Consider the following 27,891-nt stretch of genomic DNA (forward strand, 5'->3'; position numbering starts at 1 on the left):
CAGTGTCTCCCAGCCAGTCACGCCACGCGACTACTGAATTTGCTGTTCTTATTGGTGCAGAAGTTTTAATTGTTAGAAAAGTAAGTTACATAGGCACGAAAGCAAACAGCAGGTAGCGATGGAACAAGAAAAACCAGTTCCCATAAGGACAAGCGACGCTGTGTGTGTATCCTCCGATGCGGGCATAAGCACAGTATAACAGTACTGCATGTATCAGGCACACTTCTGCAGGATAGACATAACACTGTTTGCAACGCACGCTTTCGGCCCACGCACGGCTGGAGTGCTGCGCTGACGTGTCAACACACGACGCCACCGCAGCGCAAGCGGGCCCGCTGCGTCCGGCAGGCGGAACTGCTGCAGCCCCCGTATCGATTTCGCGCCGCTTCACCCGTTACGGGGTTTCCAGAAACGCTGATAAGTTCATTCCGCAAACGCTCATTCCGCAAAATGCGATCCGAAACGAGTGACGTGCAATTTGTGACGTAACGGCGCTGATTCCAGTTTGGGTGGGCGCTGGCAGTGTGAATCGCGCGTCCGACGCCATCGACGCATTGCCGCCGACGACTCACGTCCGCTGCCCTGTCTATCGCTGATGGAATTCCCGGGTGAATGTCGAGAGTAATAGGGTTACAGCTGAGAATCGCGGCGGCTACACACAGTTACTGTCAGTTAACCAGTTAACCTCAAATGCGCTGACGGAGGTGGAAAGCGTTGCACTGTGAACACCCTGACCGAGCGCTATTACGCTGACGTTTCGTTACTTTCGTACCTGTGGGATGATTAAAATTTCGTCCTTATAAGAGCTGATTTTCCGCACAGAGAAATCACGATGTCACAAATTTCCAGCCAACCGGTTGCAAATAGAATTTAAAATTCTTTAACTAGTTTTCAACGCCAACTAGCTGCGCCTTCTTCAGAAGAAACTGTTGCATTACCTAACAATATCACAGGAAGGTACATTAATAGCAAGTAGCCATTAGAACAAGCAATTTTTACAGATTAAATTGCGTAAAAATACTGACGCCTGGTTAAAAGGAAATTTGAGCGACATCGCTCTAGTCAAAACATTAAAACCACAATTAAAACTTTTTCCACCTGAATACATAACAGCTATAGTGAAAATTTTAAAACAATATATAAATATGCCACTATGGGCACTACAATGGTATAGTACACGAGTGAGTAACAGCGACTGTGCGAGCGGGCCGTAAGCAATTGCAGCCGCAAAATAAAAAATTTTTCGATGGCTTAAAGCCGTTACTTAAAGATGTTCACAATGTTCAAACGTGTGTGAAATCTTATGGGACTTAACTGCTAAGGTCATCAGTCCCTAAGCTTACACACTACTTAACCTAAGGACAAACCCAGACACCCATGCCCGAGGGAGAACTCGAACCTCCGCTGGGACCAGCCGCTTAAAGATGTCTGATAGCTAATGTTGGTTATACGCATCTCTGTTAGGCTCTTAAATACTGTTTTTCTCCCCATTGCTTTTATGATTTACATCCTGTTAATTTGTCAATCGCTATTATATTAATATCGTATAGATGTTGTTAAACCTCTGTAAATTCTGCTACTAGATGGTGCTAGCTGTATCACGTTCACGTCGCCATTTGCTGCGGCTGCCTCGCGCAGTCGCTATTTCTCACTCCTGCCCAATATCACTGTAGTACCGATAGTGGCGTATTTATATATATTGTTTTAAAATTTTTACTATACCTGTTATGTATTCAGGTCGAAAATGTTTTAATTGTGGTTTTAATGTTTTGACTAGAGCGATGTCGCTCAAATTTCCTTTTAACCACATGTGACTATTTTTATGCAATTTAATCTGTAAAAATTGTTTGTTCTAATGCGTACCCGCTATTAATGTACCTTCCTGTGATATTGTTAGGTAAGGTAACAGTTTCTTCTGAAGAAGGCGCCGCTAGTTGGCGTTGAAAACTAGTTAAAGAATTTTAAATTCTGTTTGCTACCGGTTCGCTCGAAATTTGTGACATTGTAATTAATTACGGTTGCTGATCACAGCCATGTTCAAAACACAGAAAAATCATTTCTACACCTACATCTACATAAATACTCCACAGGTGACCGTACGGTGCGTGGTGGAGGGTAACTGTACCATTAGTCCGCAGCTCGTGGTCGTGCGGTAGAGTTCTCGCTTCCCACGCCCGGGTTCCCGGGTTCGATTCCCGGCTGGGTCAGGGAATTTCTCTGCCTCGTGATGACTGGGTGTTGTGTGATGTACTTCGGTTTTTTAGGTTTAAGTAGTTCTAAGTTCTGGGGGACTGATGACCATAGATGTTAAGTCCCATAGTGCTCAGAGCCATTTGAGCCATTTTTTGAACTGTACCATTACCAGTTGTTTACTTTCCTGTTCCAACGGCAGATAGAGCGAGCCTTGTATTCGCGGTCCTTATGCGAAGTTTACGTTGACAGCAGTAGGATCCTTCTGCAGCCAGATTCAGGTGCAGGGTCCCTAAATTTTCTCAGTAGTGTTCCTGGAAACAACGTCGCCTTCGGTCCATGGGATTTCAAGAAAGAAAGATTACTCCAGTCATAATTTAAATTAATAACAATGTTGTGATCCGGTTAGAGATAATGTCAAATGATCGGTGTATCAGGCAGAAATGTGCACGTATCAGTCATTGAATGCTGGCGCCAATTCTGACCGGAACCGAGGTTGGAATCTTCCTACACGTCGGTCAGGGGGCCTGAAGATGACGAAATATATCGCCGAAACTGGTATCCCAATAACATAACAGTTTGGAAATTAGACAGCTGAAAGGTATTCGATTTGACATTGAGTTGTAGAAGATGATGGTGGACAGGAAGCCGCGATGTGTGGCGCGCGACTCTGTGGAGTGGTGTGACGTCACGGTGTGGGGGCGGTACCCTCGCTCGCACGACGCCTACTCATGACCCAGCGCAGGTTGCAGTCGGCCGCCCCCGAAAACCCGACTCCCCGCGTACTGTTGCGGTTTCCTCAAACTCTGATAGCGCCGACAACGCATTTCCTCAAACTCCCGGATAGCGCGCTCACTGCCTTATCTGCGCACGGCGCGGGAGGTGCCTTACCCAGAAATAATGGCGCAGTCTGCGATAGCGCCCAGCGCCTTCGCCACGGGCGCATCTTCGCCTCTATTGTTCTGGACGCGGGACGTTATCGGGCTGAGGTCGCCAGACGAGGTGTTGAAAGAAATCTGGAAAAGAGCCACAAAGCAGGCCCTAACGACCTGAGCAATCTGCGCGATGAACCGACCCCTTTAGCCACTACACAAGCAACAAAATTCTCTCTCTACCTGCACAACGGTTTCGACTATCTGCCCACCTCCTTAAACTGACTTTATTACTATCCCATTTTTTCGCTTCTTATCTCCTTTTGCCACTTCCATAATTACTTTTATCTCTACGTTTCTGCACTCAGCAGTTTAGATGCGTATTCTGCACATTACCTTGCGGTGGGCGGCGGAGGGTATATCAGATTACACTTTTTTTGGTGTTGACTGAACTACGTCCATCATTAATTGTCTGTTTTAACTTTAAATGCGAACATTTTTGGTCAACTTTTGACGTGACTGCTATAGGTATCGACTGAAACAACAACGTTTCTGTTACTACACGCAATTTATACTTCCGCTACCTGTTTCAGAGGATTAAACCATCATTCAGTCGTGTTACATCACATACATCATACGTAAGCAAGCACTCCGTCTTCAGGCCACAAGTGGCCCATCGGGACCATCCGACCTCCGTGTCATCCTCAGCTGAGGGCGCGGGTAGGAGGGGCGTGTGGTCGGCACACCGCTCTCCCGGTCGTGATGATGGTTTTCTTTGACCGGAGCCGCTACTGTTCGGTCGAGTAGCTCCTCAATTGGCATCACGAAGCTGAGCGCACCACGAAAAATGGCAACAGTGCATGGCGTCCCGGATGGTCACCCATCCAGGTGCCGGCCACGCCCGACAGCGCTTAATTTCGGTGATCTGACGGGAACCGGTGTATCCACTGCGGCAAGGCCGTTGCCACATACATCATCACGAAAGCAAAAGGGCCCTGTGACCACGAGATGTATATTTACATTTACATTTATATTTTCGTTCCTCTTTCCAAAAACCCTCTACAAAACTGTCAGCCATATACTAAAATAGTATTTGGTTTTCCTCTTCTTCTACTAGACAGTCGCACAGATTACCGCGAAGTCGCAACACAACAGTTACAAGCCTTATTAATGCACATAAATCCATGTGATGATGCAAGTTTAAACTTCAGAAACGCGTATAGGAAATGAAATAACTCGTGTCTGGTAACAGAAAATTTGTTGCCTCAATCGATACCTGTACTAGCATATCTACTGCCTCCAGTCTGGTTCATTTCTGTTTCGTGTCTGGCAGCAGAAAATTTGTTGTTTCAATCGATACCTGTACTCGCGTATCTACTGCTTCCAAACTACTCATTTCTGTTTTACAGGCGTTCACGATTGGCGCTCCGAGCGAACGCTTTTGGCACATTTTTTTACCCCTTTGTGTATCAAATTATTTCTGCCTTGCCGGCCGCTGTGGCCGAGCGGTTCTAGGAACTTCAGTCAGCGCTGCTGCAACGGTCGCAGGTTCGAATCCTGCCTCGAGCATGGATGTGAGTGATGTCCTTAGGTTAGTTAGGTTTAATTAGTTCTAAATCTAGGGGACTGAAGACCTCAGATGTTAAGTGCCATAGTGATTAGAGCCATTTAAACCATTTTGTTCTGCCTTACGGCAGATCTTTTCATGGGGGAATACTCGTCAGAGAGGTCCACCGCATTAGCGTCCAGGGAAGTGGTTCCAGTGGTGGTTTCCCGTTACCTTCCACTGATGATGATGAAATGATCATGAGGACAACACAACAACCAGTCCCTGAGCGGAGAAAATCTACGACCCTTGGCGTGGCAGACTGGCGCGCTTACCACTCAACTATCGGGGCGGACTTGTGTATCAAGGTGATGGTTTGTTATAATATGTTTGCTCTAATGAATATTAACGAAACACCAGGACTATGCAAAGATTCGAGGGGCATTCAATAAGTAATGCAACACATTTTTTTTCCTGAAAGCAGGTTGATTTTATTGAGGATTTCAATACAGCATATTATCCCCCACTCTTTTTGATATGAAATCTTGTTTTTCAATATCCGTTCAATCCGACAGCCTTACGTCACTTTACTGGGACAGCCAGTACGCCGGTATGGTACCACTCTACTGGTCGATGTCGGAGCTGATGTCTCGCTGCATCAGTAACGTCTCCATCATCCATGTACTGCTTCGCGCGGAGTGCATACTTCATTGGGCCAAACAGATGGAAGTCGGAAAGTGCGTGATCCAGGCTGTACGGTGGGTGAGGAAGAACACTCCAGTGAAGTTTTCCGAGCTCCCCTCGGGTGCGCTGCCTTGAGTGGGGCCCTGCGTTGTCATTGGGAAGTTCGTAAGCAGTTTTGTGACTACGAAGACGCTTAAATCGTTTCTTCAGTTTCCTGCAGGTTGAGTATCAGAAGAACGTCGCCGTGAGGGTACGGCCGTTTCGTTTCCAATTCGAAGTGATAAACCCATGTTTCATCGCCTGTGACGACGATCGAGAAAAAATTGTCAAGCTCAGCCTCGTAACGCGCAGGCAGTTCCGCACAGATGATTATTCGTTGCTCTTTATGGTCTTCTGTTAGGTGACGAGGAACCCTTTGGGTGCACACCTTTGAGTACTGGTGGACGAGTGTGTCACCACTACCAACAGAGCCGTCCAGTTCAGCAGCGAGGTGTTTGATTGTGATCCTTCAATCACCGCGAATGAGAGTGTCCGCACGTTCCAACATTGCAGATATGTGTGCGCCTGGCTGACACGCGGGAGATGGGACAGGTTTGCGCGACCTTTTTGCGACGATGGCAGACGCCTCGCCCAACGATTCACTGTGCTTTTGTTCACTGCCACGTCTTCAAAGACATTCTGCAACCGTCCATGAATATCTGCGATGCTCTGGTTTTGCACCAACACAAACTAAATTCGATGACAGCTGTCTGCTTACAACGTACCTTCGTTACAGACACCACTTTGAAGAGTACGTATAATGCTGCCACCTATTGGATCTTCGTAAAACTATAGGGGCTCAAGCGGGAGTATTGCAGGCTCCCCCACAAGCAATTCCGCATTTTTTCAACCGAAACTAATCGAGAAAATACGTGTTACTTGCTTACTTGAACGCCACCGTATAACAGAGTACACGGGCTATTGTCTTCTGATATATTTTTTATTTTTACCTGTGGAGATAACTGTAAGACGCAGAAATAAACAGCAGGAGAATGTGGTAGATTTGATGAGCAAGCCTTCCTTCCCGTGGTGAGGTTCACTCATCCGGACTTGGTTAGTGACGGTACGTTTGGGGTGCAGTCGTCCCTTTATCGCCGCCCGACCTGGTAATTGGTCCGCGGAACTCTCCTGTCTGCCTCCCTGGTACCTGCAGCTGACAGAGGCAGGACTAGTGCAGTGCAGACCCGGGGCACAACATCCAAATCCACATCGCTGTTCCGGCGGAATGTTTAGCTAACCAAAAGATTACGGGAGAGCGCTCCCGTATTACCGACGCAACCGATGTACAAAAGAAACGGCAAGCCGCACTTTTTTGGTCTTTCGGTGCAAAAATCGTCTTTACATGATGCCGCGTCCGCTGTTAATACGTACTTGCAACAGTGACTTTATTGCTCGAAGTGCTTTCCTATGCATCTTTACTACTCTTACAGACATCAAACGACCTTCTGTGACATAGTTGCACCAACTACTGCCAATTCTCAGTCAGGGACCCGAAACTCTACTGATATTTCGCAAATAAACCGGCTGTGATATGGTCCATCATATTTCGGGCTTGCAGCCGGATCACGTTGACATCTTGGCACGATATTTCGGCTAACAAACATGCAGCCATCTTCAGCCTGAAGATGGCTGCGTGTTTGTTAGCCGAAATAGCGTGCCAAGATGTCAACGTGATCTGGCTGCAAGCCCGAAATATGATGGATCAATCAATACGCCGGGAAAGATACACGGCTGTGATATGTTAAGCTAACCAGAAAGGTGGCTGTTCATCAAACCGGAAAACGCGAAGAATCAGTAATAAGAAAACTGATACGATAATTACATTGCTGATTCCACAAAAATGCTCCTGTGTGTTTGTGTGTGTGTGTGTGTAAGAGAAGAGCTATCACTGTGCGGGTGGACTTTCTGGATAAAAGGGTAAATGGGTATTGTTCTGTTTATTGCTTTGTAAGAGCCGCCCGTTCTGAGGCGCCCCGTCGGAGGTTCGAGTCCTCCCTCGGGCATGAGTGTGCGTGTTGTCCTCAGGGTAAGTTAGTTTAAATTAGATTATGTAATGTGTAAGCCTAGGAACCGATGACCTCGGCAGTTTGGTCCCACGGGAACTTACCACAAACTTCAAAAAAAAAAAAAAAAATTCCTTGTAACAAGAACTGCAGACTCTGGATCGATGAGCCCTACTGTGAGTGTGGTTTCTACACTTTTCTGCTGGTGGCTGAGGAGCTTCGATGATGGCCCGTGTAATCCTAATCCGATGCCAACGTTGGGGTGGGGGGTGGGGTGGGGTGGGGTGGGGGTGGGGGCTCAACAGATCCGACGTAGTCCAAATGGCGGTAGGTCGACCAGAGGTCTTCAATGGTTGTCTTCCTCATAGTGTCCTATGTCAAGTTCTTGTTGGAGGTGCCTCGACGGGGCCCACCGAAGGGATTTAAGAGTCAGCCGAAGAGAGCGATTTTGGAACACCTGTAGCTGCATAACGTTCGTGTTGCTTGTGGTGTCCCAGCAAGAGCTGCCATATACACACATCAAAAAAAGTTTGGCATCACCTCGGTTCCGAGAGTTCCGGAACCTGCGCAGAAAATTGGAAGAGAGATCAACATAAACATCATTTCCGACCTTTTCATTGCTCATGAAAACCACACATTGCATGTTGTACCACCATGCAGCGAGACCTTCTGAGGTGTTGGTCCAGAGTGCTCTACACACCAGAACCTCTAATACCCAGTAGCACGTCCTCTTACACTGGTGCATGCCTGTATTCGTCGTAGCATACTATCCACAGGTTCATCAAGGTACTGTTGGTCCAGATTGTCCCACTACTCAACGGCGATTCAGAGTGGTTGATGGATCACGTCGTCCATAAACAGCCCTTTTGAATCTAACCGAGGCAGGTTCATGTCTGGAGAACATGCTGGCCACTCTGATCGAGCGATGTCATTATCCTGAAGGGTCACTCACAAGATGTGCGAGATGGAGGAGGGAATTGTCGTCCATGAAGACGAATGCCTCGCCAATATGCTGCCGATATGATTGCACAATCAGTCGGAGGACGGCATTTACGTACCGTACAGCCGTTACGGCGCCTTCCATGACCACCAGCGGCGTACGTCAGCCACACATAATGCCACCCCAAATCAGCAGGGACCCTCCACTTTCTGGACTCGCTGGATAGTGTGTCTAAGGCGTTCAGTCTCCGACGATTGTCTGGTTGAAGGCATAAGCGACACTCGTGATGCCAATCCTGAGTGGTACATTCGGCATTTTGTTGGGCCCATCTGTACCGCGCTTCATGGTGTCGTGACTGCAAAGATGGACCTCGCCATGGACGTCGGGAGTGAAGTTTCGCATCACGCAGCCTATTGCGCACAGTTTGAGTCGTAACACGAAGTCCTGTGGCTGCACGAAAAGCATTATTCAACACGGTGGCGTTGCTGTCAGGATTCCTCGGAGCCATTATCCGTAGGTAGCGGTCATCCACTGTAGTAGTAGCCCTTGGGCGGCCTGAGCGAGGCATGTCATCGACAGTTCCAGTCTCCCTGTATCTCCTCCATGTCCGAACAACATCGCTTTGTTTTACTCCGTGACCCCTGGACAATTCCCTTCTTGAGAGCTCTTCCTGGCAGGAAGTAACAATGCAGACGCGATCGAACCGCTGTATTGACCGTCTAGGCATGGTTGAAGTACAGACAACACGAGCCGTGTACCTCCTTCCTGGTGGAATGACTGGAACTGATCGGCTGCCGGACCCCTAGTTCTAATAAGCACTGCTCATGCATAGTGGTTTACATCTTTGGGCGGGTTTAGTGGCATCTCTGAACAAGGGACTGTGTCTGTGACGCAATATCCACAGTCAACGTCTATCTTCAGGAGTTCTGGGACCCCGGGTGATGCAAAACATTTTCGATGTGAGCAATACGGAGAGTAGGACCGTTGCCCGGTACAGCTTACGTTTTGTTCTAACAGATATACGAGAGCTGGCAGGAGAAGGTACAATAAGTAAATCAGGCGTAACGTTGTAGCCTTTTTAGCCGTGACATGTTCCTTGAACAGTAATTTTTTACCAATTGTGACCCGCAAATAATGGATATGATCCGTCGAAGAGACTAGAACGCTGTTTATAGCGAGGCTGTCACGAAGGTCAGGTCGTCACTTGGTGAAGTGAATTGCCCTTTCCCATTGTTCTGTGATGTTCAACTGCTTCTGTAGGGACCGTATTGCCGCGGTAATGCGTCTACTGCTTGTTAATAACGCGATGTCTATAAATGCATTGGCGTGAGGACGGGCCCTTGTGGTAAGCACTCTTGTAATTGCAGCGCACTGGAACACTGTCCGTTTATCTTGGGCATAGATGGAGCTAGTCCGGTATCGATTCTAAGGCGTGAAGCTTGGCTACCAGTTTGTCCTTCCACGCTCGGTCGTAGGCTTTTTCGACACCCACGAAAGCAGGCACAGTGCAGCTGAAGCGATTTGTGGAGAACGCTGTATATTCCGTAACGCGCATCGGTTGAATTTCCGCTGATAGTCTTTGTTTAGAGTAGCACTGCTACGCCCCGTCATCATTTAAACGGAGAGCGATTGGCTGTCGAGCGTCATGACGCACATGTTCCACTCAGTGGAATTGTTAACATATAATGCTGTTAGTATGACGTCATTATGCGAACAGCGCGCTCCACTGAAGCGCCACTCGTCGATGAAAAATAGAACTAACGCGGCCAACGGGGTTTTCATTATTATTTTACCGCAGAAACACACCGTTCTATGCATTTCTATGAAGAGCATATCGTCGATCTGGAAATATTTTTAGAATGACAAGTTTTTCACTTTTCTGTTCGTTCAGCACCACCCGCGAGACAAAATCAAAGCGTAGATACTTGTAGGGTAGGTCAGACTGCAAATCAATGAAACTGTCCCGATGAAAGCCATTTCCTCCACGTAACTTTCAGCTTATGAACCTATAGTCTTAATAAATAAAAAGAAACTTAGTACCGGGTGTATCAAAAAGAATCATAACTATTGTGTTATTTGAGATACGAACAACGTACTGTTGGAAAGAGCAAACTATCGGGTTTTATACGGTTCCCGCTAGGTGGCAGCAGTGTGCGCCCACTTCACTTCTAGTAAAAATGGTGTCGGGGCAAGAGAAACCGTTTTGTGTTCTACGTTTTGCGCAGTGCGGGTCAGTAATAACTGTCCAGCGTAACTTTTGTACTAGGTAGCATTAGACGATGGCATGAACAATTTCGAGAAACAGGTTGTCTGTGTAAAGGCAAATCGCCGAGGCGTCCTCGAATGTCTGGCACAGATGGCGAACGCATCCGCCATAGTTTCACAAGGAGTCCGCAGAAATGCCTTCGCCGTGCAGCTCGACAGCTCAACATGCCCCCGACGTCCGTCTGGCTTATGTTGCGTCGACGTTTACACATGAAACCGTACAAAATTCAGCTACTGCGAGCTATTCTTGAAAGTGACAAACGTGTGTTCTGTAATTTCGTTCTTGCCAAGATGGAGGATGACAGTTTTCTTCCACGTTTAGTGTTTAGTGACGGGGCAACATTCCATTTAAATGGAAATATGAACCGTGATAATGTAAGAATATGAGGTACGGAACAACGACATGAAGTTGTACAACATGAGAGGGACTCTCCAAAATTTGATGTATTTCGTGCAGTTTCATGAGAAAAGGTGTACGGTCCATTTTTCTTTGCCGATAACACTGTTACAGGAAGCACATATCTGTACATGCTTGACAACTTCCTTTTGAACGATTTCATTTACCAACAGGATGGGCACCGCCACACTGGCATCTGGAAGTGCGGGAATTTTTAAATCAAAGGTCACACTGGGCCGAATGATTCAGCCTTACATTACCTGTCTCCAAGGTTACCCGACCCAAAGTGTATATGATTATTTCTTGTGGCGGTTTATGAAATATTCTATTTATGTGTCTCTGTTACCAACAACAACGAATGAACTGAGACATCTCATAACAGCAGCTGTGGAAGCTGTAACTCAAGACATGATCGCTGCAGTGTGGGAACAATTTGAATGCCGCATTGACATATGCCGTGCATCTTTAGGGGGCAAATTGAACACCTATGTAAAATTATGAAAAGAAACTGTTCGAGTTCCCTGTTCATCAAAAACAAATTTCTTTGTATATGTTTATTAGTTTCAGAAAAATAGACGTGCCAAATCGGATGATTCTTTTATATACCCTGTGATTGTAAGAAGTATAGTCTTAAATAAAATGGATATTACAGAAACCTTGAAAAGAACATTGGAAGATATGTCGCAGGTTCTGTGTGAGGCGACACCTCAAAAGAAGTAAGTGGAAACACGTGATGGGGGATTGGGGAAATTATACATTATGGCTCTGGACTGAGGAATGCGTTGCTGTTGAATGATGACCCAGTTTTCTGTCAACAACTGGGTTACTGAGAGCACGCCATAAACCAACACCAGTGCATAACTACACCAATTTTTTATATGTCTTCGATGCTGTAACAGGATAAGTGAATCAGATCTTGTAACGCAGCCGTAGACTGGCTCCACTTCAACGTAAAATGTTGCGATGTTTTCTGCTTATAGAGATAAAATTAAATAAAGGACGGTAAATATATTAAAATATAGTGCATTCAAGAAGATTATAAGGATAGAGAATCGGACAACATTCAGTATCTCAAAGACCATCTCGGTCTTACGACTGCCTGGGACGGGGTGTTTTTGTCTTTCCTGTGGACCTAGAGAATCCATGTGTAAATCTTAAATATCGTATCAAGTCTTCGTTAGCTACCGTGTGTAAGTGCTGAGTGCATTCTGACAGTACCATAACCAGCATGAAAGTAATTACATCAGAGTTTTATGAACAAAAAACATTTTATGCCGGTGTTTTACGCAGATCAATGGGTTTAAGGCTAAGAAAGTCATCATCAGACATACACTGAATTTGACCTTGCAAGCCGAAAACCAGTTAAGTAAATAAGCTAATACCGTAGAAAATTCGCATAAACTTTGAAGATGTTCCAAAAGGAGAGGCGGAAGACTCGATTGACGTCGAATTTTCTTTTCCCTTTGCGTTCTCCTGAACTTTCTCTGTCAAAGCTACGGCATCATGGAGCCTATGCACTACGCATCACCTACTACAGCATCATCACATGCTGTACGATCCGGAGTACGTGGTGACCTTAAATATTTGCTTCGTTTCTCAGTGAAGACATCAGGGATTCGTTCCAGGGATACTTTAGGCGTACGGCATGTTGCTTCATCTTGCTGAAAGAAGCAGTATCGTCTTTCATATTCAATGAGTCGAGCACGAAGTGTACCAAAAATTTTCATAGATGCAACCGTGTCGAGGGTAGCGTCAAAATACACACATCACAAAAAGTTTTGCATAACCCCGGTTCCCAAAACTCCTGAAGACAGACTGTTCAGAGATGTTACTAAACCCGCCCAAAGATGAAAACAACCATGCACTAAGAGCGTAGATAAGTAAATGAACTTTTTTCATTTTTTTTAGAAAGATAAGGAATTAGGAAAGGAGATAAGGAGCACTTGTCCGCGAAAGGCAAAGGTCCTGAGTTCGAGTCTCGGCCCGGCACACGGTTTTAATCTGCCAGGAAGTTTCAATTTTTTTATTATCTATAATACAACATAGTCACCACTAATCTATTTTTTACAATTGTTGTTGCCTACTTTGGCCCTTATAAACAGATACTCGCCTATTAGACGGAGGGTGTCCGACAACCGATCAGTTCCAGTCAACCAGAAAGGAGGTAGACGGCTCGTGTTGTCTGTAGTTCAACCATGCTTAGACGGTCAAAACCGCGGTTCGATCACGTCCTCATTGTTACTTTGTGCCAGGAAGGGCTTTCAACAAGGGAAGTGTCGAGGCATCTCGGAGTGAACCAAAGCGATGTTGTTCGGACGTGGAGGAGATACGGAGAGACAGGAAATGTCGATGACAAGCATCGCTCAGACAGCCCAGTGGCTACTACTGCAGTGGATGACCGCTGCATGCGAATTATGGCTCGGAGGAACCCTGACACCAACGCCACCATGTTGAATAGTGCTGTATCTGATGTTAATATTGCGGGAATTGTTAGAAAGCTACGAATACGAGATTATTACAAGTACTGATCTCTGCGCCAGTCATGAATGAATAACAGGCGCCGTTTGGCAACGAAGTAAACTGAGGTAGGGGCACAGATTCAGAATAAAGAGTGGAGGAAGAAAAAAAAAAGCCTGAAAAGTGGAACTAAAATCATAACACTGTCGTGAGAGAGCGGATGGAATAAGAAAAGAGAGAGAGAGAGAGAAACAAAGATGAGGATTCGTTCTGCCGCTTACGGTAGGAATAACGGTCTACAATAATTTAAACTTTCCTGAATTAAAACATTCCAACCAACACTGCAGCGAACAAAGTGAGTCCCCTCGGACCAGCTTTTAATCTGCACGCCACATTCGGATGTAAAGTTATTCGTATTAATCAGATTCGCGCGGTTCTGGAGTATCTTGCAATGTTACGAAATCAAATTTGTTACGTTTTCCTACGTTGTTGTCTTCCATTAACTGACTTAGCTTATAGCAATAGGCAAAATGCTAACTGTTGTTGGTAGCAATTATGAAGTCCAACTTGGAAACATATTACGTTCCGTTTCAGTTTAGTTCACGAAATCCAGTTGCAGACGCAGCTGTGTTGGATATGCTGAAACGACAATACACAGCATCGCTTTCAGTCAAAAATATTCGCGCTTCGTGATATTACTCAATATACTCCGGTCCCAGACGGCCACTATCGTGTGTGATTTATTGCTTTGTTTCTTTTGCTCTTGAAAGAGTGCGGTTCTCTTATGAAAATATGTGAAAAATCTTCAAAAACTTCGAAACAACAAGGAAAGAAAAGTTAAGAAACATATGCTACGGTGAGAAACTACCCAGATAACCTATCAGAAAAAAGTGTTTGATTTCGTACTACCTTTGACCCTGCGTCTGCAGTTGCTTAGAATCTTTTGAATGGTTCCATGCCGCCTTCAGTTGTTAATTTTTAGTTTTTTTGTACTCTTACAAAATTCAATCTTGGATGATTTTCTAGTACTCTATTAAATTTCCTTTTATAAAAACAATATTAGATCTTCGGGACATCGCGTTTTAGTTAATATTAAAAGAAATGTATACATATAACCTAAATTACGGTAAATACCGTTGCTTACTGCATACATTTGTGAGTGGGTTGATCAGCAAAAAGCTACAATGGAAATTATTGTCAGCTGAGCGGAGGGTGTTGTTACGAAGAAATTATACCAACTGTACACTCCACATTTACGAAGATATATAAATATTAGTCGTAAGTATTCCATATCTGTCTAACAGCATGCATGTAGGGCTGTGAGCAGTTAGGTAACTTTAATGTCATTGCACCTCTAATAGTGACTAATCTACCAGTTATAACGAAATAATACAAGTAGATGATAACGTTCATGCTGATGGTAATATCTTCGTGTTTAAAATGAATGAATCTATAAGTAAGTGATCATTTCATTATGACTGCTTGTTACACCACGTCCCGAACTTACGTCTATAACCATCATTACAACTACACTGACCAGCCAGAACATTATGACCACCGATCTCAACCGGTCCAGGCGATAGCAGCGTCACCTGGCGAGGAATGACTGCTAGCCAGACACACGCACGGTGCATGGAGTATCAGTGAGCGTGCTCTCCGTATGTAGAATGGGTAAGGCGCGCAATCTATCTGAGTTTGACCGCGGGCAGACTGTGGTGGCGGGGAAGCTCGGCACGAGCATTTCGGAAACTGCACGACTTGTCGGGTGTACGAGGAGTACTGTGGTGAGTGTCTTCAACACGTGGCGAAACCAAGGAGAAACCACGTGCAACAACGTGGGATTCGGCGGCCACCCCTCCTTATGGATGTCGGACGTCGTAGGCTGAGCAGGCTAGTAAAACACGACAGCCGACGAACTGTGGCGGAAATAACATCAGACTTTAATGCTGAGCTGAGTACAAGTGTGTGTGAACACATAGTGCCTTGAACACTCCTAACAATGGGCCTCCGCACCCGACGACCCTTGCATGTGCGAATGTTATCCGCAACTACGACTGAAATGCTTTTGACAATGTTGACTGGAATACTCTCTTTCAAATTCTGAAGGTGGCAGGTGTAAAAATACAGGGAGCGAAAGGCTATTTACAATTTGTACAGAAATCAGATGGCAGTTATAAGAGTCGATGGGTATGAAAGGGAAGCAGTGGTTGGGAAGGGAGTGAGACAGGGTTATAGCCTCTCCCCGACATTATTCAATCTGTATATTGAGCAAGCAGCAAACGAAACAAAAGAAAAATTCGGAGTAGGTATTAAAATCCATGGAGAAGAAATAAAAACTTTGAGGTTCGCCGATGGTATTGTAATTCTGTCAGAGACAGCAAAGAACTTGCAAGAGCAATTCAGTGGAATGAACAGTGTCTTGAAAAGAGGATATAAGATGAACATCAATAAAAGCAAAACGAGGATAATGGAATATAGTCGAATTAAGTCGGGTGATGATGAGGGAATTAGATTAGGAAATGAGACACTTAAAGTAGTAAAGGAGTTTTGCTATTTGGGGAGCAAAATAACTGATTATGGTCGAAGTAGAGAGGATACAAAATGTAGACTGGCAATGGCAAGGAAAGCGTCTCTGAAGAAGAGAAATTTGTTAACATGGAGTATAGATTTAAGTGTAAGGAAGTCGTTTCTGAAAGTATTTGTGTGGAGTGTAGCCATGTATGGAAGTGAAACATGGACGATGAATAGTTTGGACAAGAAGAGAAAGAAGCTTTCGAAATGTGGCGCTACAGAAGATTGCTGAAGATTTGATGGGTAGATCACATAACTAATGAGGAGGTATTGAATAGAACTGGGGAGAAGAGGAGTTAGTGGCACAACCTGACTAGATGAAGGGATCGGGTGGTAGGACATGTTCTGAGGCATCAAGGGATCACCAATTTAGTACTGGAGGCCAGCGTGGAGGGTAAAAATCATAGAGGGAGACCAAGAGATGAATACACTAAACAGATTCAGAAGGATGTAGGCTGCAGTAGGTACTGGGAGATGAAGATGCTTGCACAGAGTAGAGTAGCATGGACAGCTGCATCAAACCAGTCTCAGGATTGAAGACCACAACAACAACGACTGAAATAGCCAATGGACGTTGGCGCATTGGCAGAGCGCGGTCTGATGAATCCCGATACCTTCTTCTTCACGCCGATTGGAGGGTGCGATAGCATCGTCTTCAAGAACAACTCCTTGATACCACTACTGTTGGCGGAGACAATCTGGCAGCGGCTCCCTTGTGTTCTGGTGAACGTTCACGTTCGCATCCATTTGACCCGTGGAGCTCGTGCAAGGTACCATGACAGCCAAGGAGTGTGGTACATTGGTTGAAGGCCACGTATACCCCTTCACGACGGTCATGTTTCGCGAGGGCAGTAGCACTTTTCAACATAATGCCCCATGTCACAATAGTGTGATGGTTGGAGGAACACAGTGGCGAGTTCCAGTTGATATGCTGCCGACCCACCTTCCCTCCGTCCCCCTGACTCGCCAGATCTGAACTCGATCGAACACATCTGGGATGTGATCAAACTTAGCATCAGAGCTCATCGGCTTCCTACTCGAAATTTACGTGAATTAGGTGCTTTGTATGTGTGCAGATGTGGTGTCAACTCCCACCAGCGACCTATCAAGGCCTCACTTCTTCCACGCCACGACGCGTCGCCGCTGTTATCCCTGCCGAAAGTGAACATACGGGATATTATGTAGGATGTAATAATGTTCTGGCGGATCAGTGTGTAGTTCTCTTCTAAAGAAACGCTACTCTTTGTAGCGGTACAAGTATATGGTCCAATACTTGGGAAGATCTTGACAACGTTGGAAAGCAGTAGTGCTGAAACTTAAACTTGTTATCAGGTATCATCTAACGCACTTAAGATATTAATGCTTTTTATCATGACAATTGATTTTTGGTTCCAGTCTATATATTATCAATGAGGCAATTTTAATGTTGCAATTAGTTTCCAAGTAAGACGCGAAACTAGTTTAATGGTCATTTTCCTCTGCAAACTTTTACCGCTAATGAGAAAACCGAAAGATATGACATAGTCTTCGCATAGTTTGCGAAACAGCTATTTTTTTAAATTAAATGTATCGCTGTAGTGTTTCTGTTATGATGACGACGAACGAGTCGTCGCCAATGTTGACTGGTGGCCAATGCTAAATAGAAACATATGAATCACAGTCAGTAACGTCCATAAGGTGCTGGCTGCATGGTCTGGATATGCAACGACTAAAATCATTAGAAGTCGTTGGTAAAAAATAATAAATATTGTACTTAGCTGGTTGCACAGGATTCTTCTTGGCTGCACGTATATAATTACAAACAGATAGCTATTGAAGCCCCACTTAGGCCACACGTTACTAAGCGCCTTGTTAGAGGTTGCTTCCTATCAGCTGAAGGCAATGTACTTTACTACTTGTCGTCCCGAGCAAGAGTGGACGAGAGCTCGCTAGAAACTTGATAGAAGCCGCGGATCGGCGCTGGTTGCGACTCGCCGGTCCAACGATACTGATACGAACCGCGATCGATAACTGCAATCCCTAACAAGTGTGGTATCGAACGTTGATACCACAGATTCAATACGCGTGAATACAGAATGATCTTGTAAATAACCATAGACTTGACACAAGTAAATCTCCTTTTAACATGGATGTAGGGTAATGCCTTGGTCACATCAGTGTTGACATCACGATCGATGTTTTTTCCCCGCTTTTAAAATGAACCCTATGAGGTGATGGAATATGGTCAAAGCTCTCTCTGTGAAACAGTAAAGGAAATACTTCCATCTTGTCACACCACTTTCATTGCTCCCCCCCCCCCCCCCTCTCCTTGTCCCTTCTCATACAGATTGCTCTTTCTCTGTCTTCTTCCATTGCTACCAGAGCGAGAGTGAAATAAGAGACGTGCTTCTCGTAGAAACCTATCCATATTTACGAGTGTGAGACACAGGTGAACAATGCTTACAAACACGATAGCTCAGTTAAGAGTTCCTCGACAATTTTCCGCGAAGTTTGTGTTGTCAGAGGAAGAGCATCAGCGAAGAAGGTTTTGTTCAGCTCAGGCGCTAAAGCGTTTCGCGCGAACAGGCCGGTTCGTCACGCGACGCGCTCCCCTAGTCTTGCAAAACAACTGAGTCACGCGCATCTGCACAGTGAATTGCTCGACATGCATTTTTTTAAATGGACTACAAAGCCTGCACTATGCCACCAACGTTATTCTATCTACGTATTCACGACACTAATCGAGAATGCAAGACAAAAGTTTTCTAAATACGCTTTGTACGTTTTGTCAATCCGTGAAATAGCTGAAGTGGTAATTTTATCCCGACCCACATGTTTGCAGATGACCGAAAACCACTTTCCAGTTCCTAAGATTTGAACTGAGAGCTGACAGAACTGCAGAAAGTAATGGACGAGCATAGTGTTGGAATCTCGCTGAGTAGAACAGTGAATTTGGCAGAACGTCTGTAGATGTCAATAGTTAAGAACAAACGTAACGCAACCAGTCATTTATAGAAATTTATACTGTTTACGGAGCTTTGAATTCTCAGATGAGACCGTCATCTTCAGCTAATTTAATCAGAATCTGTACTCTTTGGCATAACAGATGAGAGGGAGACTATGAAAAATTTTAGAATGCCGTTGTTCTAAGAACAAATGATATTGTTTGTATTAAACAGCTGCTCAAATAGGTCGTTAACTATCATCATTTTATTATTTTCTATTATTTTCTGCGCACAAAAAATGTATTTGATTGAAGAACAATTCTGGGCTACGATTTTCTACGGTATTTTAATCGTCATTAAGGCCTAAGCAATATGAAATCGGCTTAGAAATGCATAAACAGAAGAAGCCCCATCTAAGGGAGTAACTGGTAATTGGTACGGCGAATTCGAAAGAGATTGGTGTTTTTCTTGGTGATGAATCCAAAACATTTTACATCAACAGTTGGGCGTGAGAAATCTTTGTCGTCGATGGATTTCACACAAAGTGACTGTCGGTCAAATGCAATAACCCACTGATAGGTGCAGAAAGACTATGAAAAAATTCCAAGGCGGCACTACAAATTTTGTTTGGAACATCGTTACTGATGATGAAACTTGGATTTATTCTTATGATTGTGGAAAGAAAAGTCAATCGCTTCAGTAGCTCTTTCAAACAGAACCTAAGTTTACGAAAGTCCGGCGAATTCGTAGTGTTAGTAAGAAGGTGGTAACTAGCTCTTTTTTATATAGTTGCTATGTTCTTGTAGACAGCGTCTTCCAAATGTCGCCACATCCGGGGAACGGCCAAGGAACAGGTGCTCTGTGTCCAGTCCAACGATTTGGAAACAATTCGTGAAGACGTGCTGTGGTACTTCGTGAGCTGTGGGCTGGACACCCATCATGTAGGCACCAGATGTTCCTCCAAGTCTGCAGAGGAACGTCTTCTAGCATCCCTGGAAGATGATCTATTAGGAGGTTCCGATACTTGTGCGTGTTCTGTGTTAGGCCTATGAAAAACAGGCTTTTTTCTGCGTTGGTAAATCCCATCGTCCACTCGCGACCTACTGCTTGACTGTCACGCGCTAACTGACTATCAAGTCACAAGGAACTCACAAGCACACTGTAAGCAAACACAACATCGTACTACGCTGGTTGAATGGCACCAATAAATGTCGATGTGGGAACTTTGGACAATACGAAAATCGAATGGCGCTAGAATTCTGCAACAAACACCAATGACATTCTAATGAACACAACAGACATAGTTCCACTTAAAAAGCTGTATGTTTGCACAAAAAATACGCTCTCTAAGTATTATTGCAATTTGTTTATTGGATAACAATACGAGCCCTTGACTGCCAATCCATTCTTTAAAAACCACAAATCAATAGCACTTTCCATTCCCGCAATGTTTGCGCTGCAAGTTTTAGGTAATTCACTTTTTACATATCACACTAGAAACAAGATTATCCACGACTGTCCCCTCTTGCACAGAAAGAAACGAATTATGCACCAGCCGCACGGGATTAGCCGAGCGGTCTAAGGCGCTGCAGTCATGGACTGTGCGGCTGGTCCCGGCGGAGGTTCGAGTCCTCCCTCGGGCATGGGTGTGTGTGTTTGTCCTTAGGATAATTTAGGTTAAGTAGTGTAAGCTTAGGGACTGATGACCTTAGTATTTAAGTCCCATAAGATTTCACACACATTTGAACATTTTTTTTAAAATTATGCACCATAAAAATATTTGTCCATCTTCCTTACGAATTAAAGGTCCTTGAAGAGAATGAAAATTTTAAAACGAAATTTAAATCATTTCTGCTTAAGATGAATTTCTGAGTAGATAGTATGTATGTCGTTTCGTTATATTTATCAAATTTTCTTGTAGATTACGAATACAACAAAAAAATCCAGTTATGTAATTGACCAGCGTGTGGTCACGATTTCACAGACGAAATGCATTTCACTCGTAAAGCTATTGACACGTCCAAAATTGTAGGGATGTGTCGCGAATATGATCCTCGAAACGGTGGGAGAAAACTCATTGGTCGTGCGACGTTTTATACAACTGACCCTGATTTAGTGTTTTCTTGAAGGGGACCAGTTCAACGAGCGCAAGCGTACGATGTTGAACAGCGATGTCGCAACAGTTAACTGAAGCCATCGATACCGACCGTCGGCTTTCGCCTACGAGGTCAACAAAATGGCGGACATAACCGACACATCGAAAACGAATATGATGCGTAATAGACGAAACATAAAACGAATTGCAGTTATTACCAGCACATCACATTCGTTTTCTTAGCTGACTCACAATCAAGTTGTGACCTTCCAACCTAACGTACATCTCGGGTGTGTAATGAAACTGGACACTATGCTGAATTTATTTTGACGTGTAAGTCATTTTCCAAGTTTAATTTTGACAACGGCTGGTAGCTGGCGATTTGTACTGTGGTTGTGTATTTGAGATTTCTGAGTACTACATTACGTATTAGTCTTCTGTCACAAAATATTAATAGTTTCAGTTTCAATGCCTATATAATCCGTTTGTTCACCAAACCGTTATATTATTTCGTAATCGAATGTGATCAACATCTTATGTTTAAAGCTTTGGATTATCGAAAACTATTTCTCCATTGTCTATTTTACAAGAAATTAAAAAAGGAATATTTCTGAGATAATTGATACATGTAACTTCATTGGTCTTTATTTAATATAAATCTCAAGTAATGGCGACCATTAATTGGCTGAAGTAGTAAATCATTAAAATTCGAATAGTTACATTAATTAGTCATGCGAATGACGGTGTGGATGCCGTATATTAGAAGCGAATTATATATAAATTTAATGACACTTATGTTAAAATTATCTGTTCGTAAAGCATAAATAAATATTTCAATGGATCAAAGTAATGTAATAATAATGAACGAAAAAGTTTGTGTGAAAAACCGAAAATGTTGTCAAACACTTAAATAGATAATAAATGCAGAGCTCTCGCCAAATGTAATTTTTTCAACGTAGTTTAGTTCTGGATTCTGTACAGAGGAGACATGTATGTTGTGTACAACATACAACTGTGCGAGTACGCTAGTGTTTGCTATGTAGAATTTCTGTTGAAAGCAGAAAAAGGGTAAAAAACTATAAAAATCAATCAAAAACTGGTCTGAGAAGATTCGTTTATAACAGCGTGTTAAGTAAATGCCAATTCAAAACTTCTCTTGCAGCAATAAATCATTCTCTAGACAAGGGACACAACGATTTCGACGGCTGGTGACGGAAAGATGGCAAATTTAGGTAAGTGGAACGCTATTCACTTACCTCCATGAGGAAGTATTAAACTATTATAACTGTCCCTCTTTTTAAACTCAATTTTTAAATGCGGAAGTTCACAGTAGCACGTGAGAATTGCAAACTTGCTTAATTAGTCAGCAAGGAACAAACGGTGTCACCTTTTAACCTAACCTAGACTCGGGCTACGCTACTCTTGCTACCAACATTCCGAAAAACAATACGGACGTAAAACAAATATTGCCAATTTTCTGTTCTCTTTCTGCTGGGGCACGCGTGACGTCACATGGTAGAATAACATTACGTCAGGAATCAAGGCCGACATCCGATTATGGTAGGTGCAATTGACTCACAAAAAAGTTATACAGAAGCACGTATGGTGTCATAGATCATAACAGCATTACATCACTGATATAGGTTGACGTCCTGTATCGGTAGGTACAGTTCACTCACAAAAAATAAAATAGATACTTTAGACAAACAACTGGGAGAATATCAGGGTGGAAGATCCTGTGCAGAACAAATTTTTAACTTAAAGTCAATAATTCGGAATAGAATGTTAACTAGTAAACCAATAATAGTGTCATTTACTGATTTCAAGAAAGCATTTGACTGTATGGACAGAGAAACAATAGGTAAGGTCATTAGAGAATTTGGTGTTAAATCAAAATCAGCAGATATAATTCGTGAAATACTAACAGGTACAATATCTTAAGTCAAATTTATGGGAGAAGTATCTCAGCCATTTGAAATAAAAACTAGTGTTAGACAAGGTGTTAGTTAATCATCACCTTTACTGTTTGATTGTGTTCTAGAAGAAACTGTAAGGTTCTGGAATTTGGGGCTAAAAATCACAAAATTGAACCAATAACTCTGGGAAGGACAACAAATGGAATTAAGGTAAACTGCTTGGATTTTGCGGATGATTTTGCAATACATGACAGAAGCAGTTATTCAGACAAACATTCTGGAAAAAGCAACAAACAGAACTGGTCTCAAAATTTCAGCTGAAAAAAACAAAATTCATGACAAATATACAAAATGCGCCAAAATTCATGGAAACACAAACTGGTAAAAATAGAGCGAGTAAATAAATTTAAATATCTTGGAGAAACTATACAACAGAATGGACTAGAAAAATCTGCAGTAGATGTAAGAATTAACAAAATGGAAAGAGCATATGATTTGACCAAAAATATTTACAACAAGAAATGTATATCTAGAGAAATAAAACTAAAACGCTACACCACAGTGTTACGACCAGAGTGTTTATATGAATCTGAATGCCACGCGATGAACTATAACATGGACAAACTAAAGCTACTGGAAAGAAGGACTATTAGAAAAATAATGGGTGCAATAAAAACTGCAGGTGGTTGGAAAATAAGAAGTAATGAGCTGATGTACAAAAATATAGAGAAAATATATGAAGTAATGGCCAAAGGTTTGACCAAAAATATTTACAACAAGAAATGTATATCTAGAAAACTAAAACACTACACCACAATGGTACGACCAGAATGTTTATATGGATCTGAATGCCTCGCGATGAACTATAACTTGGACGGGCCAGAGCTACTGGAAGGAAGGATTATTAGAAAAATAATGGGTGCAATAAAAACTGCAGATTGTTGGAAAATAAGAAGTAATGAGGGGATCTATAAAAATATAGAGAAAATATCTGAAGTAATGGCCAAACGAAGATTAACCTTTTTCGGACACCTCTATCGAATGGATGGAAATAGACTAACAAACCACAGACTCCTATATTTCTGGAAGAAGAAATCGACAATTTTTTTGGGATTTGAGGTCCGCTAGTTACGCAAAACACCGTTTTTCTCAGTACCCAAACATGTTTCGGCACCACTCTGCCATCATCAGTGGGTTTTCTTTATTATTTATTCTTTACATTTGGTGAGCATGAATTTTCTGGATCACTTTTGTGTTAATTATTACAGGTAGCTTGTCATGTTTTCGTGTGGCAAGCACTTCCATTCCTCGCATCATGGTGAGATGAGATAACAAACCACAATTACACTCCCATAGTGCTCAGAGCCATTTGAACCACAATTACACTGTGTTCTGGTGTAGTGAAAAGCGTTTTACTACGTTATTTGTGGAAAATTCTTGTTATAGCTACGTATGCATCACAACATCTCAGCATGATGCGGAGAATGGAAGGGTTTGCCACACGAAAACATGACGAGCTATGTGTAATAATTAACACGAAAGTGGTCCAGAAAATTCATGCGCACCAAATGTAAAGAATAAATAAAAACGAAAACCCACTGATGATGGCACAGTGGTGCCGAAACATGTTTGGGTACTGAGAAAAACGGAGTTTTGCGTAACTGGCGGACCTCAAATCCCAAAAATTTTAACTGCAAATCGACAATAGCATGGATTACAGAAGAAAGGAAAGATCTAGAAAGAAAAAACATCAAAGAATCAGAAATAACCGAGAGAAACCGTTTTAAAAATAAAATACTAAATTTGGAAGCCTTTTAAAGCAGAAGAAATAAAAAATCTGGAACAACATCGACAGAAGAAAGGATGAGACTTCATGGGGAGAAAATGGAAGTTGTCAACGTGATCCTAGCTGGTCAATAAGATTGTAAGAAAAAAAGGGTTACCAGTCATGTCGTCCTGTTTGTGCGCTAATCAGGTCATATATCACAACAGCATTACATCATGGTTCAGTGCTGACACCCGGTACATCTACATCTACATCTACAGGACTACTCTGCAATTCACATTTAAGTGCTTGGCAGAGGGTTCATCGAACCACAATCATACTATCTCTCTACCATTCCACTCCCGAACAGCGCGCGGGAAAAACGAACACCTAAACCTTTCTGTTCGAGCTCTGATTTCTCTTATTTTATTTTGATGATCATTCCTACCTATGTAGGTTGGGCTCAACAAAATATTTTCGCATTCGGAAGAGAAAGTTGGTGACTGAAATTTCGTAAATAGATCTCGCCGCGACGAAAAACGTCTTTGCTTTAATGACTTCCATCCCAACTCGCGTATCATATCTGCCACACTCTCTCCCCTATTACGTGATAACACAAAACGAGCTGCCCTTTTTTGCACCCTTTCGATGTCCTCCGTCAATCCCACATGGTAAGGATCCCACACCGCGCAGCAGTATTCTAACAGAGGACGAACGAGTGTAGTGTAAGCTGTATCTTTAGTGGACTTGTTGCATCTTCTAAGTGTCTTGTCAATGAAACGCAACCTTTGGCTCGCCTTCCCCACAATATTATCTATGTGGTCTTTCCAACTGAAGTTGTTCGTAATTTTAACACCCAGGTACTTAGCTGAATTGACAGCCTTGAGAATTGTACTATTTATCGAGTAATCGAATTCCAACGGATTTCTTTTGCAACTCATGTGGATCACCTCACACTTTTCGTCATTTAGCGTCAACTGCCACCTGCCACACCATACAGAAATCTTTTCTAAATCGCTTTGCAACTGATACGGGTCTTCGGATGACCTTACTAGACGGTAAATTACAGCATCATCTGCGAACAACCTAAGAGACCTGCTCAGATTGTCACCCAGGTCATTTATATAGATCAGGAACAGCAGAGGTCCCAGGACGCTTCCCTGGGGAACACCTGATAGCACTTCAGTTTTACTCGATGATTTGCCGTCTATTACTACGAACTGCGACCTTCCTGACAGGAAATCACGAATCCAGTCGCACAACTGAGAAGTTCAGTTGATTCTCGGCACCAGATCTAGGTTGTCCTGCGGCGACTCACCTGCGGAAGCACCACTCCCCGCCAGCCTGCTGGTGCGCTGGACTCGTCCCGTCTCGCCGCCTGTTGCCGCCGAACACGGCCGCCCACCAGCACCGCAGCAGGGTGCGAAGCCGGTACCACAGGGTGGCGCGCCACGGACCTCGCGCCATGCCGACGCACTTGTCACTGCGCTCTGTCACTCCGACGTCCTCACCGAACACTGAGTCCAATCCCGCTAACCCTAAACTAAGGCAAGCGAATTCTTCTGTCGCTAACAGGGCCAGCAATCCAACCGTCTTCTCGTTAAATTGCTTCATAGGCAGTCGGTAGTACTGTAGCAATCATTTCACACACGAATAACACCACACTGTGTCCTTGTCTATTTTTACCCCCGTTAGCAGCATAGAACCCTTATTGTCTAAATTATATAATGCTACTTCACCTGTCACACACTGCTACTCGCTATATTTCTCCGCAACTCCCGTGACTTCTGCACGTTGTATCCAATACTCCACGAGTCACACAACTCGATATTTGCAGTCGAAAGCACTACAACGCTGCGACTCCATGGTCGCAATGGCACTTTGCAAGGATGATTACTGCACTATTTCTGTGCAAAGACGAACTATTCGCCAGATAATCGCTTTTCTGCAGGCTCCAGTCACACGAGTACAGATGTTATAGGACACAGACAAGCGTAGGAGGAAGCCAGGTAATCAACACAGTAGGAAACTTTACGAGAAATGGCACTAGACTTCTTGAATATGAAACATTTTCCGGCTACGTCACACATAACACTGGCTAGTAGCTTCTGTTCCTTAATGCGACGTTTTTCAGCACAGCTATTTAGAAACACACTGCGCTTGCTAATATCACCTGTGCAAAAGTCACTCGTTAACCGAATCTCTGGTAGCACAAATCAATAACAGCATGCAGTTTTTTCTGCTTTTTCACTGTCCTGAGAGCGTCAATTTCTAGCTACAGGCGATTCTGACCGTGTAAAGCCCATACACTACTTTACCTGACATTCACTATAACTCGCAAATTTTCTCCAAAACTCCACTCACTCCTGCACAATTTCTTTCACTACCTCACACCCTGTATTCCACCAGACTTATTTGTTGTCAAACGCACCACAACGAATCAGTTCATTACTGCGACGTTCTATAAAACTGTTTAGGAAAACTTCCGGCTCGCTGACGTTGCCTGTGGAAACGTGGAAATCGACCTCCGGTAGAGCAGACGCGATGTAAGGGAATGTTTTGGAACGGCCAGACGCCGCACTGAAGACGCCTTCAGGCGCTCGCCGAATGTCGTAACTACATGCGAATGGGGCCGAGGAGAGGCGCCACAAATCGTGTTACTATCTGAGGCCTAATTAACACGCGAAACACTTGTCACGCGCGCACACACACACACACTGCGCCACTGCCGGTCAGACGCGATAGCTCACAACAGATGCCTCCCACTACACTGTGCGCCAGAGGATACACGCGGAAAACAGCTCGCCAGTGTCGTTCCTGACTCACGGAACTCTCGGGCGCTACCTGACGCGTCAGGGTGGTAACGATCAGCGCGCAGGGCTGCACGCTGACTCACGACCGCGAACCGAGTCGAGCAGCGGCCGAGCTACTACTGAAGACGGATAAGCACTGCCGGGCAGCCAACCCCCACCACAGCCAGTAGAACGCTGTGATACATTCGGCTCCTGCCGATGACACAGCTGTTACGTAACAGCGATAACACACTCCAAGCGATCCCTCGACAGATGTATCAGGGCACGCTTCTGACCGATCCTGCGTCTCTTTAAGCGTTTCAAGGCTTCCGAATGCGCTCTTTCAGTCAGCCGTTTGACCTACAATTTCTTCCGAGTTCCTACCGTCGGAGCGACAACTACTTTCGCGCATCAAATAATACTTCGGCTGTTTCC

The 27,891-nt window shown here is 43.9% G+C and overlaps 1 pseudogene; it reads right to left on the reverse strand.

Annotated features, from left to right (window-relative positions):
• Positions 1–3,910: 3,910 nt before the first annotated feature.
• LOC124717643 lies at positions 3,911–4,028 on the reverse strand (annotated as a pseudogene).
• Between the last annotated feature and the right edge of the window lie 23,863 nt (positions 4,029–27,891).

This window comes from Schistocerca piceifrons, chromosome 9, assembly GCF_021461385.2.
Source record: "Schistocerca piceifrons isolate TAMUIC-IGC-003096 chromosome 9, iqSchPice1.1, whole genome shotgun sequence".
Classification (NCBI taxonomy): Eukaryota; Metazoa; Arthropoda; class Insecta; order Orthoptera; family Acrididae; genus Schistocerca; species Schistocerca piceifrons.